We start from the raw sequence: 14994 nt of genomic DNA, 5'->3' as shown, positions 1-14994 counted from the left end.
TTCAAAATCCAGGAATCAAAGTCAGGCCCAGATACTGACTGCAACAGTTTTTCCGTACATGCATCAGTTTTCCTCCCTGATCCTCTACACGCACGTTAGGTTAATCTGAGACTCTATATTGGCAATATATGAGTGAGTGTGGTCTGTGATGGATCAGCTACTTATATAGGGTTGTTACTTGCATTGCACAAAATACTCCCAATAGTGGTTGCATACTCCTTGTGATCTTTAACTGGATTAAGCATGCTTAAAATTTGATGGATGCATTTATGTTTTATTTTTATAGCTCTCTTTTATTCCAAAATGTAAGCAATTAAAGTACTGACAAATGTTAGTCTTAGAATAACTCATCTCGTGTCTCTAATTCACTGTCTCAGTAGCACTGGGCTCAAGGCAGGAAAAAAGCCTTGAAAGGGTGCCAGTCCATCACAGGACCAAATCATGTATACTTCTACTTGCCAATTAACCTAATCTACACATTTTACACGGCCTATTTGGATGTATTTAAAAAAAAATGACTTTCTCAGCCAAAGATTTGAGGAAGTTAATGGAAATAAGGATGGTCTGGTCTGTCTAGGTTGGTGTGTTGGCAATGTGACTCTCAACAAGAAAAGCGGAGCACAAAAAGATGATAAAAATTGTATGTGTTTTGATATCCCCCTGCTTTATAATATGGATGAAAGTCTGACACCCCTGTGTGCTTGGAGTTTTAAACGGACTGTAAAAACACAGACTTCCTGCTATCTGATGTGGGTGCTATTTTTCTCTTTTTTTATGATAATATGTTCAAGATAATCTGAACAGGCTCCAGATTAATATATTCAGCAAGGTCTCTTTTTGACTCTTGTCATCTGCTAATATAACTGTATGTAGGGCAGTTTGGGGATTAACTGTCTAAGCACTTGTTTCTTTCATTCGGCCTTGTAGTTCTAGCATACTGTTTGTTACTCAACAAAATTTTATTTTCTTTGTCAGGGGGCTCTGTACCCAGTTAATGAACAAATCATTTATCGTGGTGTGATTTTCATTTTGTATTCCTCATATAAAGTCACCTCATTGGAGTGGTTAAGTTACAAACAGCTAATTGGGTCAGTTCTGTCCCTACGGTGTCAATTCTTGAACCATTATATCATTTTGCGATTGACTGCATTTGGCTCTGTCTTGTGGTTGCCATTTTGGAATGGAGAGTCTCAGATGAGAGGGTAATTAAAGTGGCAGAGGAATTAGAGAAATGTTTTACAGCTATCCTGGGCATGAGTGGTGGATGTTGAGGTAACTGTAATTTTTTGTTTTGTAGCTCACTGCTTGTTTTAGATCCTTTCAAACTCATCTGAAGCTAAAAATATGTTAACATATTTATGGCATCAGGTAAATGATAAAAGTGGTAATACTAGCACGCAAATTCCAGCATTCAGTTAAACGACAATGATGACATTTTCCTGTTATTAGTGCATTTGTATGCATGCTGAGGTCTTGTACGTCAATACTGCATTAATTGAGCAAGCTTTACAGATAATGAAATGAGCATCATTTCCCATTAGAAAAGGCTATAAATGAGCAAGTTGCTAGATGAAAATCTAAAATGTAAAATGAAAGGAGATCAATCCAACTCTCAATAGCCTTGGGTTCACCGTAATACTTTTATGGTTTCAACAGGGAAACAAACAGTCTTCTTTTCAAATGGAATCTAATTCAGAACTGCACTCTCTCTGTACTGGCAGCTATCTATAAAGGTAATATACAGTTCAGCAATAACTACTTTTAAAATAATGGCACATTTTCTCCACTGTACTATAAAAGGACAAGCAACATCGCTGACTGGGCACCCTCAGGTTTTCCACAATGATGCTCCTTCATTGCCAACACTGCACTTTAGAGATACTCAGTTTAGTTTGTATTGTTTCTGATTGTCTTGAAATCAACAACTCTCACTCGTGATGTGAACTGGCACCTTTTGTCTATAGCGTATCAGAGAAAAAAATATACCTGAGCATAACATCCACCAGTGTGGAAGCTCAATACAAGTTGTTCTGTTAGCATTTTGTCAAATCAATTGTTTCAGTGACTTCATGTAAAAGAACAAATGACTTAATGTAAAGGTACGAGAGGTGTTTTTCCATTTTTGTGCTTGTCACAACAGTACTATTTAAGCAATTATGGTCTGATTACAACTCAACAATGTTATTGGCTTATTCTGTTTTTGGCTTCTACTGTAGCAACATGTCTATTGAGGGCATCAGAGACAACCATTTTAAATTAGCTTAAAGGGTTATGGTGAAGCAGTGTTTAGCTACCTCCCAGCTCTGAGGCTCTATTTTGTACACTGATTGTGTGCTATGATGGATCTTCTTCACCAACACAAGTCTTCTTCAACATTCTAAACAGGTGCAAGTTAGGGGAAGTGGAGACTCCAAAAAAGCCTGGGTATCAGAGATGGTATACCAGTATGGTCTATGAAGTGTGGTCGTTACAAACTTTAAATCTGTGTTCCTAGGACAGGCTCCAATTAGCTTATCAGTACAACAAATTTGCCCTGCTCACATGCACTCTGATGCAGCTCCAACTGAACACCTATACATATAAATTGCTAACTCTTTCAGGGCTAATGTCGTCTTTGTCAAAATTCATGGGTAGAGGGTTCAGCTGTAAGTCGCAACAGAACTCACCCTTACATTTTAGTTCAAAGGAAAGTTACATAGCTTTGTTGATTTGACCTCGATTCCAAATACATGCATGAGTAGCGAAGAGCAAACAACTGCCAAAATGGCACCGACATCTGGAGAGAGACCAAATTGAATGTGCAAAGCATGGACTTTTTACGTAATTTCGTGGAATAGGACTCTGACTTGTCAGACTCCGAGCTTGATGCAAGTGATGGATATCAGAAAACGAAAGTGAGGTACTGGCATCATCTGATCAGTCCCCAGCTGATCGTGGTGCTGAATACTTTCGTGTAGCCGGTGCACCTACAGCAATGTTCGCCTGGGAGGACCACCACTTATGATGACAGGAGGTACAAACCATATTGCGTCACACTGCGAACGGCACAGCCACCCACCTTCTGTGCGAAGACAGCCAGGCAGCCGGCCCACCGTGCATTCCTGCTGACCCCTGTGCAGACACTGCCACCAGAGATGCGAAATGTGCACCAACAGCAGCCACGGCACATAGCAACAGACGTTTTGTGGGGATTTATGTGTGAAAGCATTGCTTTGTGTGCTTTTCAGAAAACTATTTTTTTGGAAAAAATATTCAGCCCTTAAAGATTTAAACATTAACATTATCTATTCACCTGTGTCCTGTTAGTAGAAAAAAATGTACCTTATAAGACTATTTGTGCGTGAAATGGAGATGCTTGGGTGGAGGCTCAGGGGAAGATTTACTCTCCCAGTCAGATTGGTGCCTTTGTGTGTATGAAAATGAAGAATACTGCAGGTGGGTTTATTGTAACTATTGGTGGAAAAAATATTCAGCCCTTAAAGAGTTAAGGGTTGTCTGTCAGACATGCAAAAACTCAGAAACCACTGGGCCTTGAGGTTTGTCTTAATCAAGAGCTTATGATATGACGCTTGTAATGCAACCCAAGAATTGGAGGTGTGGGCTACCTCGGCCACGTATTTAAGCTTTGGGTCATTTTTGTGGCAAGCATAGGTGTGTGAATGTGCCCTGGCTGACAGGAAAAGAAAGCAAGGTGTGCATGGGGCATTGCTGAAGGGAGAAGAACTGTGGTGAGCTCTGCTTAGAGTGAAGCACATTTCACTGGCTAATTGATCATTGAAATCAAATGCAAGTCATACACTCTGAGCACAACAAAAAGTGATTCATGACCAAAGAATTGGAGGTGCAAACTTCCTGCATCAGTGGGATTCGGGTCCTTTCCACTGCAAGTGGAGGCATAGCCACTTGACACTGCTTATGCTACTTGGCTATCAGAAAAAGAATTGCAGTGATATCTGATGGCAATGAAGCACATTGCAAATGCATGACAATCAGCATGACAAAGGCTGTGGCACCCTTGGTTGAGTGACCTGGGGTGCTGTGTTTCATAAGAAGCGCATAACCACTTTTCTTCAAGGGCCAAAAGTGTTTTCTAGTCAGCAATTGAAATGACATGCACATCCTTAGGATGTGAATAGAAACAACAGCAGCTGGAGTAGAGCCTCACACAGACATGTGTACATTTCAAACAAAAAATGAATGGTCATGGAGCTTGAGGGACCAGTGCTAACTTCTGCAGCCCTGTGTTGCCTGAGCAAGCAATGCTTCTGCTTAGTTTAAAGTATGAAATCTGAATGATACAATCATGCAAAAAGTATTTGCTTTTTGTTTGGTGATCAATCCTCTATCCATAAATTCCGTTGTCATCTATGATCTCTCTTAAAAGAATGGAACTTTTAAAAATGCTGGATGATTATTATACTAATACGGTACAATGAGCAAATGGCGCGGGACACATTAAAAATTAAACAGGACAATTCCCAATGCTAACTTTCAAACTCTGCAATTCTAAATTGCTTTGGTAGACGAGGAATCCAGAAATTTCAAAGTTAAGTGCATGTTTGACTAGTAATATTTGTTCATCATGGTGCCAGAGATCGGTGACTTGGTCAGACTGGAAAGTAAGAATGTAATTGTTCTTTGTACTTACGACCTTAAACTTGAACTTGAATATATCAGTAGACAATACTTTGTCAGCAATTATTTGCTTCTAATTGATATTTTTTAATTAACAATGGATTCTTTTACTCATAGAAACTCTGCAGGTTTAACAATAAATAAGCATTCAATTGAATTTTATAGTCTTAAGTACACCTCACAGCTCTGGAGGAAGAAAATAAAACTACTGAGTTGCACACTTGCTCATTTCTTACTACTGATTTGCTCATAAGAAAAATAGCTGTACATGCTGTGAGTGCAGGAGTGGGTGGACTGGCATCCCGGCTGGGATTGAGGACAACTCCCTATCCTACATTTCTGTCGCAGTCAGGAGGATCAAATAATGGACAGGCAATTCATCCCCCAGAATGAGAGGTGCCAGGGCTCTTCAGAACGGAACACCTCCAGGGATGCCTGGGATTTGTAGTAGGCACTGCCAGAAGAGAAACTCTCTGTTATGAGCAGCTTCCATGTGGCCCAGAAGTGCTTCTATCAAGAAATGCCATAGTACTGGAAGTGCTTCCGGGTCCAAAACAAAATGGAGCTTTACCGCTTCACTTGGGGAGTTGGGAGGTAGGGGGCAAAGCTTGGCTGTTTGAGTTTACTGCAGAGGGAGATGATTAGATTTGTGTTTCAGAATTGTGCTTGTGATATCTGACGTTTGCGGGAATAACCTGCAAAAGGTATTTATTGCATAATAAAATTACACTTTATTTGGACCCTTTAGTACTTATGTCTGGGGCACCCCTTACTGGTCACAATCTTGTATGGTATAACAAGAAGCAGTTAAAATGTAAAGCATACATACGTACACTTTCATTAAGGAAATGGTAAATTTGTAATATATATACTGTCTCTTATAACCTTGAGTGTGCCTGCTTTCCTTTATAAGCTTCAATTGGTCTTTGAACACCTCAAGCTTTGTTACAAATAAATAAGTAATCCTAAATACTGAAAGACAAGCATATTTCAATCCAAGGTTATTTTTTGCCAAATCTAACAAACAGCAAGACATAAAAATAGAGGTTTTACACTAATTCTATTGGAATGAGATTTGTTGATTTCAAATTCTACTAGATAAGAAAAAATGATGTATTATAATGCAATATGTTAGATACTTTAAACAAATTGTGAGCAGACTTAAATATTCTATTACATACAAATTTCTTGCTGGTCTACTCAGGATTTTTTCTAATAATAATTTTTTAAGTAAGTATCCATTCATTTTTTTGAAAACAGACATATTATGGTTACAAATGGGCTGAAACAAATCTCCACAGCTGTGGCCACAAAATGTATCCCTACATTGACTGCTGTTTCTCAGACCATCGTAACAAGTCTCTGCATTTGTTACATTTCTGTTAATGGTGTACTAAAATATACACTTATGCCCAGACATTGAGGACCCTTACTCAATATGGATTTCATATTCCTAAAATGCATGTGACAAATTTAGGAATATATTTTAAACTAATAAAAGGGTTAAGTAGTCTAAAGAACATTGCATGTATTCTGAGACAAACACCACAATAACTGGAGCAGATTTTAAAACAGAAAAAAAAAAATACTGAAAAGCAATATACTGTACATGTGAAACATTGGAAAGCTATTATATCTACCAAGACAATACAAGAAAGGTACATTTGGTTTACTAATTCCAGACCTATATGTGAAAATACAAACATCAGTCCCAAAACTAGTTAAAATGTCAAGTACTGCAAGAGAAGAGTTGCTGAATATTGCCTGTCAACACGAATGTTAAATGTGCTACCAATTTCTTAATTTTATCAAGAACAAGCTCTACAGTCATACACAGGTAACTTGTAGAAAGTGTGACTGAAAACTTTTGGTGTTGGGTTTAAAAGTGCTTAATAATGTAAATACATAGGTATTCAATATCTTTGTTAAATTAGAAACTTTCTTGTTTTTAGGTTGCTGAGATTTCCCCAAGTACTATGCAAGTGTGATGAGCCTCACTTCAGTACTAAAGTCACCTCAAGTGAATTTCTGCATGTGCCCTCTGACTTTCCTCACTTTGGGAGATTCCCATATTTGGATAGTATGACCAGCTAAACCATTCAAAAATGAGAACACGATTAACTGAATATACTTATTTAGGGAATTTCCTATACTGTGTCATTAGTTTCTCCTAATAAACATGAAGTGTTTTTTAAATAGATAGAGACTGGTGCAGATGAATTGGTAGAGTGACATTAGTATGGATTTCCTGTGCGTCATGATAGTCTGTAGGTGGCAACAACACCTGGATGAAGCAGTATGTATGCACAAAAAACTGGGTCAATCCACATTTAAACGCATACTATTCTTAGTGTTTGTGAGATGCTAAACAAAAATAGCTTGTTGAAATGGTACACGTTTTTTCATTTTGATGAAATTGAGCATATTCACTTTTTTCCCCAATTGATACTGAAGTGACATACTCACATACCTAAGGTGCTGGGACTTACCTGGAGGTCAGGGTATCCCTAAGAAACTTCAGAGCATGGCAAAGAAATACCATGAAATAGCAGCTGAGAAATCCAACAAACCACATTATCCAAGCAAAATACGTTATCTCAAGGACTAAAAGCCCTAGGTCTGAGGAGCATTGTTGGGTTTCTGTTAGTGACTCGTTCATTAGGGGCCAATTTCATCTTGCCAATTAACTCAACATATATATCTTGGGATAAGGGAGGAAAATCTGAACACAGTATACAAAATGTAAAAACATCACATTTTAGACTGACAATGGATCAACAGTAATATGAACTGGTTATTTAAGAGAGTGCAAAAAAAAAAGCATGAGTATGTAAAGTTCAACGAAATGAAAAATAAAAAGGCAAGTACAGTGGTGCTTCTTTCTTCTAATGATTCTAACTTCGAACACTCCAGATTTCGATTGCTAAATATCGAGAGAAATTCGATCCGGAGTTCAAACAATGTCTCTACATTCAAACTGCGAGCGCAGTGAAAAAATGCAACAACGGATGGCACTTACGTAGCAAGTGTAAACGTCATCTGTTGTGTGCCAAAGTATTCTCTCTCTCTTGCTGTGAAAGCATCTCCTGCGTTACGCTTGTGGTTTTTCAGTGCTTTTTTCACTTTATTTTACCATTTTTGGTTTTATATGCAACTCCTATCTATTAACTCATCACAGAGCATGTTTATGGGAGGTGACTCCCCTTCCTAACAGTAACCATTTTCTTCCTCTCCACCAGACATCAGCACTTCTCACTAAGGTACAGTAAATGCAATTTTCATTTTATTATACAGTATTTAAGTATTTTATTTATTGTTTTCAGGTTTAAATTAATTATTTGGGTCATTAATTATATTATTTTTACTTAAAATTCTGTCTATTTGCTGTTTAGGTTTATCGAAATGGGTATTGTTTAGTGTCTGGGAAAGGTTTAACTCACTTTCCATTATTTTCTAATGGGGAAAACTGATCCAGACTTCAAACATTTCAGAGTTCAAACAGTCTCCTGAAATTAATTAAGTTCAAAGCATGAGGCACCACTGTATGCTGATGTCACCATATTATACTAGGATATTTGATGCCATGTCTTCCGTTCAATTCTCTGTCCTTTCCTATATGTATACAGATTGTAAGATTATAAGAGAGGGCAGGAACTTTGAAAATACCTATAAAATGTACATAAAAGAGTTATTTAATCCATCCATTCCATTTTTGGAACCTTCTAGTCATAAATAAATTCTTAGGAGGCCAAAACATATCCCATCCACATTTGGATCAAGGGAAGCTTCAATCCTGGATGGAACGAGAGTCTATCACAGTGCACATTCACTAACACATGCACATATTTATCTTATTTCTGACCAATCTACTCCTGACAGCTGAGGTGTGACAATTTAATATCCAGAACGACTGTGTAACTGTGCCCATGCTACAAAGTGCTACTGAAATGTTGGAGCTGTTTAAAGTGGCATATGGGGAGGTTGCTATAAAAAAGTGAAGTGTGTTTGTATGTCATAAGTGATTTAAGGAAGGGCAAAACGGTGTGAATAACGACGCATGTAGTCAATCATCCATCATGACAATGCAATAATCCATGATACGTTCAGTGTTCTCAACTTCCTGGCTAAGAAATCAATTACCAGATTGGAACATTCACCCTATTCACCTGACTTAGCCCCTTGTCATTTCTGGCTCTTCCCAAAAAGTAAAAACTGCCATAAAAGCACAAATATTTTCAGACATTTCTGACATCCAGCGGAACATTGCAAAGAAACTCAAGGGTATTCCAAAAACTGAGATCAAGGTAGGCTTACAGCAATAGCTACATCATATAACTAAATGCGTAGCTGTGGAAGGAGATTACTTTGAAGGTGACAGTAGTCATTAGGGCATAGATACACACATTTTTTCTTACAGGTTTGTTGTGTGAAATAAATTGTCTGTCCTTGTTATGTTCTGTTATACGCAATCATCTTAATAAATAGGCAATAATGCCCTAATGTCATTCTTTCAATATTTGAAGGTAGTTCCATGTACAGTATGCTTTAGACATCACTGTAAAACACACTGCTGAAAAATGTTAACATAATACAAACATACAAAAGGTCGTATGCTTCACATGATGAAGCTTCAAGGTCCACTGTCTATTTATAAACTACATTTTAAAAAAAAAATCTTTGAAAGTGGTATAAGCACTGTAAGGAAATTTTACAGCTACAAGTAGACTCACAGAGACAGTATCATATGCCTTTGAATTATTGATGTCAGCAGTAGAGCATATGGCAGGTAATGAAATTCATAAACAAATCAGAGTCCAGCAGTGAAATAATAAAGAAAGAAAAAGCAGACCATTTATCCCCTGCTGATTTAAATCAGAACAATACAAAGTGCTTCCTTTTGCCATATTGCTTTCATCTTTTGGATCTGCAACCATTATTGAATGCAATGATTAAGCATTCTGCCTGCATTCATGCTGCTCATAACATTTGGCTGCACCCTGGTGCAGGCATTACAGCAACAATGCCATTATTGCAATATACCACATGTTTTTCATTAAGAGATCAGTTTTTAATTACTTTTACAATAATTGATAATGTATAATGTTGAACCGAAGTGTCAGATGTAGAAGCAGTTCAGCCTCTGGTCCTTTCAGTGATTAACACTATTGTCTCAAAGCTTCTGAGACCTCAGTTTGTATATACCAGTAGCTGAAATACCCAGCGTTGCCCGGGAGGAAAATAAAGTTTTTTATTAATTGTTTGAAAAAAACATAATTAAAAAAACAACTTTAAAAATAAAAATAAGTTAACAAACAATAAACCTGGGTTCGCTTCCCGGGTCCTCCCAGCGTGGAGTTTGTTTGTTCTCCCTGTGTCTGTGTGGGTTTTCTGCGGTGGGCTGGTGCCCTGCCTGGGGTTTATTTCCCGCCTTGCGCCCTGTGTTGGCTGGGATTGACTCCAGCAGACCCCTTTGACCCTTTTGTTAGGATATAGAAGGTTGGATAATGGATGGATCGATAAAGACTCACTAATGTGCTTGTCTTGTGGTGTTTTATGTATGTTATCATCGAGTTGACGCTCGGAACCGGCCAACTCTATTTAATTTGAAAAGCAACAGGGGTGCAGTGCTGCTCAAAAATAAAGAATGCTGGCAGTCGCCTGATATATAGCACAGGATCCTAGAAAGTATTTAAATCGTCAGAACTACTCTGGACATCTCTCTGCTAGAAGAATTCATGTTGCCAAAGTGTTTGCATCGTTTGTGCATTAGCAGCTAAGCGACTGTCTTTCTTAGGAGGTTTCCTTTTGCCAGTGTACTGGACTCACTTGCATATCCTTGGAGCTGGAGCCCTCACCCCGAGTCTACGTCTCCCTTCCGGGCCGGACAAACACACACACTTCCACGTATAGAACTCTATTTAATTTGAAAAGCAACAGGGGCGTGGTGGCGCTCAAACATAAAAAATGGTGGCAGTCGCCTCTAGTTAGCCCTCTGGTGGTCGTTCCGAGTGTCAACTGGATGATAACATGTATACAAGACTGCAAGATCACCCGCCACCCTACCCAGAAGGGGGTGGGTTATGGTTGATTTCACCCTACAGTATTTTTAGTCAACCAATGAGGAACAAGTTTCATGAAAATCGCTCCAGCCGTTCAGACGTGATGCTGGAACATACACACTTTGACTTTTATATATATATAGAATTACTAACAGTGGAGTTTTCATCTTTTTCCTATGTATTATCATTTCCTCCTACAACTCACGGATGTGCAGCTTGCATGAATTAGTAACTGGTCTTGGGTCTATGAGTGATCACAGAGGAGTATTTCCTGAGAAAGTGAAAGAGTGAGTGATGGACACTTGTCCCATCTAGGGTTTGTTCTTGTCTTGTACCTAATCCTAGCAGCACAATCTAAGATTTCTGTAAACTTGCAATGGGATAAGGGTGCTCAGAAAATGGATGCATTTTCTTAATGTTTAATTGCAAAATTTACTCTGGTCAGAACTGTATTATGAAACACCATCCATTCATATAGTACTATCAAACACAATTAATATAAATATACTGTGGCACCCCGGCCGGGACGCCCAGGAGGACCAGAGGAGGGCTTGTACCTCCTCCAGACCGCGAGGCGGCGTCCGTCCTGGTTACGCTGGTGGCCTCGGGTAGAGGGCATAGAAGCCCAGCCCTGTAAGGGCCGTGGTCACCGCCAGGCGGCGCCCCACTTCCAGACCATCATCTGCCACATCCGGCCGAGGCAGGAGCCCAGCCGGGATGCCCAGGAGGACTGGAGGAGGGCCTGTATCTCCACCAGACCACGAGGGGGTGTCCGCCCTGGTTATGTTGGTGACCACGGGCCCCTACAGGGTGGAGCTTCCATGCCCTATACCCGTGGCCCCCAGAGCAACCCGGAAGGCAACCCCCACGTGATCCAGGGTGGGCACAGACCCACATCCGGTCCCTCATGACGTCCCAGCCGGGTCATGGCCCCTGGCATCCCTGACAATACATATACTGTATATACATGGCACAGTCAGGAAATTCTGAGACTGTAGTGATGTTGTCAGTGCAAATCAATTAGCACATTCGTATTATATGTAATGGTGTAAGTTCTAAATATAGCGGCAAGAGTTTGGTCATTTCAGGAACGTTGAAAGAAACATGTGTATAATTCTTCAGCTAAATGAAAACTACCAAGGCATCATCAAGTTTTGTCAAGTTTACTGTAAATCAGCAACTGACACTTTGTAGATGTTACAGCAGGGGCATGGTTATCTAGCACATTTCTCATGGAAATTTTTAAGTAAGATTTCAACATTTCAACATTCCATGGATTGCACAACTTTCTTGAGAAATATGTTTTCATCACCTTGCACCAGTAGTTCAATTCACAATGTTTCACTTGCAGTTGGCATACTGTATATGTATGAATGTTATAATACAGAGACACACCTGCACATATTTAAACACACTGTGCATGGTATCATTGACTGTTTTAAACATTTTACAATAAACTCTGCCTTTGGGAAATATTTACATTAAATAATGCATACTGTACTATGAATTTTATAAAGTATTTTATAACACTACATCATATGCAAGCTGAATGGTCCAAGTCAGCCAGTGTTCAGCCCCACTGGTGCTATCAAAAACTCTACAGTGTGAAAAATTGCTGCAGGGGGAAAATGTATTTACAAGCACTCTTTAATTTTATCTACATTACACTGCATTATTTCTCATTTTCACAGAATACTATTTGAACCCTATGTCACTTCTATTTCATTTATAATAAAAAACGCAAAAGTCTATTAATGACAGGCAACTGAGAATATAAATTAAATACAAGGATGTACTATCAACACTTAGAATTAAATCATTCAGGTAAGCTCTTACGTGTTTTTTCCTTAATCTTCAAGATACAGCCACTGCAGTTTTTGAGTCACAGCAGCTCCCAAGGTTTGACAACCGTAATCAAGTGCTACTAATTTAGTCAACAAGCCATTGTAATCTTCAGCTTAGCAGACGGGATTTGTTGCCACCTGTGAAGAAATCATAAAGAAGAAAGTATTTGAACACCAAATTAGGCCTACTTATAACAAGAACTACTATCTCCTCAGATCAATGGCCCACCCACCCCTAGCATAGAAGGCATTCACAGTTCAGCAAGCACAACCTTTTCAATAAGATACACTGAAAGGAGGCAGCTAGCGTGATGTAAAAGTGAAACTACTATTCTGGAAGCATGGCAAGCACATGGGAGCACAAAGGCAAAAGTTGTTACGATTCCCATTTTGCACATTTCTCAGAGCATCTTTCAATCAAAATAACAGCACGAAAGCCTTTCAGATCACAAGCAATCATAAAAACGATAATAAGCTAACAAAGCCGTACACAAACTCTCCCTTTCAGTATGATGAGCAAATAATAATCTAATCTGTGAATTTTCTAATCTAATCTGTGCATTTTCTAATCTGCATAATCTGTTTCAGGGTTGTGAGAAGATGATGCTTGCCCTGGCAATATAAAGATTGGGGTGGGAATCGATCTTGGACAGCATACCTGCATATGAATCACTTTGGGGTTCAATTTAAATTTTACATTTGTGATGACTGTTTCCCTAAGTCGGTGGCAATTTCCAAACTCATAAACTTTAAAATGAGTTAAGACAAATATGCTATACCTATAAAAATTGCTATTCCTAGAGATTCCCATTAAGGCAATAATGTGCTGCCTGACATATGAATGCTTTTGAGTTATGTCAAGATATGTCTGCTCTTTTTTTCTATATTTTCCATTTTGTTTTGGTATGTAAAATATGACACATCAGACAGACAAGCCCCTGTTCTGTTTGCAAAGTCCAAAACATCTTTGTTCCTTACTTCTCGTAGCTGCATTACTCTCGTATAAATTGGGTCTTGAAACCTGAAAAATCGATCATAAAATCAGACCCTGACTTATATGCCCATTCAAAAATGCAACACTTAAATTTAAAATCTTCTTGGCTCCTCCAATCTCGCATAAGTTTCTCAGATGCATCAAATTTTGTTGCAGCAGTGCAGTTACCAATTTCTTTCGCTACTTCAACGATGTTTAATTTAAAACCTGCTTCATATTTTCTTCTGATCGAATGCTCCATCGTAGGTAAGGGATGCTCTTACAATAAAGGTGTATGAGGGTGTGAGACACAAAAAACACAAGTCAGTGCAAACTTTGGTTCGGAATAGTTTGGGTATTACCATGTGGTCATGTAGGCATAATACAAAGAAAAAAAAAGGCAGTGTGCTTTTTGGTTTCTCTCTCAGGTGGGTATTAGCATATCATAATTTCTTGGAACAATAGCATGAGTTTTCTGCATTCGACTTATATGACTGACATTATAAAATACCAGAAATTATACGGTAAAACCAAGTCCCGACTTATTAGCGGGAGAACTTCTCCGCGAGTATATACAGTATATAAATTGTATTACAAGCTGAGTGCTCATGGCTTCTTAACTCTCACATACACACAACATACCTCTCTAAACAAAGACAAAATCAAACCTGTTTCAATGTGTCTGTGTTAGTCATTTACTGGATGGACTGGGTCACTGAAGTTATCAGACTACATGACTGTCAATCACAGGAGCGTGCTGCTTGTCAACTGCCTTTGACTTGCAAAGATTATGCAAATAGAGTCTGTGACTGAGAATCACTGGGGAAGTCATGTTAATGTCGCAGGGACTTTAGGTTAAATAGAAAATTAAAAGTTTAGTGAATGCTACATTTACACTATTCGTTAAATACACTATTCAGGTGGTGGAAATATGTTATACGGTCATACCTGTCAGGAGCCAGTATTCATTTTGGGACACTCTTTTGATATAGCAGCTCCGTCTTTAAGTTTTATATAGCTCTATTTAGTAGTCCTCATCCTGACCAGGCCAGTGTAGGTCAAGAGTGTACATAAGTCTTATACAGCACTTTTGGCAGGCCACATCCTTCTCCTTTATTACAGGAAGGTTTAAGATTCAATTAACTATGCTGTATCCATCCATCCATCCATCCATCATCCAACCTGTTGATTCCGAACACAGGGTCACGGGGGTCTGCTGGAGCCAATCCCAGCCAACACAGGGCACAAGGCTAAAACCAGTCCTGGGCAGGGTGCCAACCCACCGCAGGACACACACAAACACACCCACACACCAAGCACACACTAGGGTCAATTCAGAATCGCCAATCCAGCTAACCTGCCTGTTTTTAAAACTAATTACATAAACAGTTCAATGAACACCAAAATCAAATACAACAGACCAAAATGATGAAACAATAATTATAGACAAGGATACCAATCACCAGCTAACTTACCACCATGG

The 14994-nt window shown here is 38.9% G+C and overlaps 1 long non-coding RNA gene across 1 annotated transcript in view; it reads right to left on the bottom strand.

Moving 5' to 3' along the window:
• LOC120539749 overlaps positions 1–14994 on the bottom strand; it is a 245028-nt gene that overhangs the window by 50986 nt on the left and 179048 nt on the right. Inside the window, exon 3 of the long non-coding RNA XR_005635670.1 lies at positions 12531–12676. This is a non-coding gene — a long non-coding RNA (uncharacterized LOC120539749). The remainder of the gene's footprint in view (positions 1–12530; positions 12677–14994) is intronic.

The sequence above is a fragment of the Polypterus senegalus genome, chromosome 1 (genome assembly GCF_016835505.1).
Source record: "Polypterus senegalus isolate Bchr_013 chromosome 1, ASM1683550v1, whole genome shotgun sequence".
NCBI lineage: Eukaryota > Metazoa > Chordata > Cladistia > Polypteriformes > Polypteridae > Polypterus > Polypterus senegalus.
The sequence above is the reverse complement of the archived record's forward strand: the minus strand, read 5'-3'. Positions and strand labels throughout refer to the sequence as shown.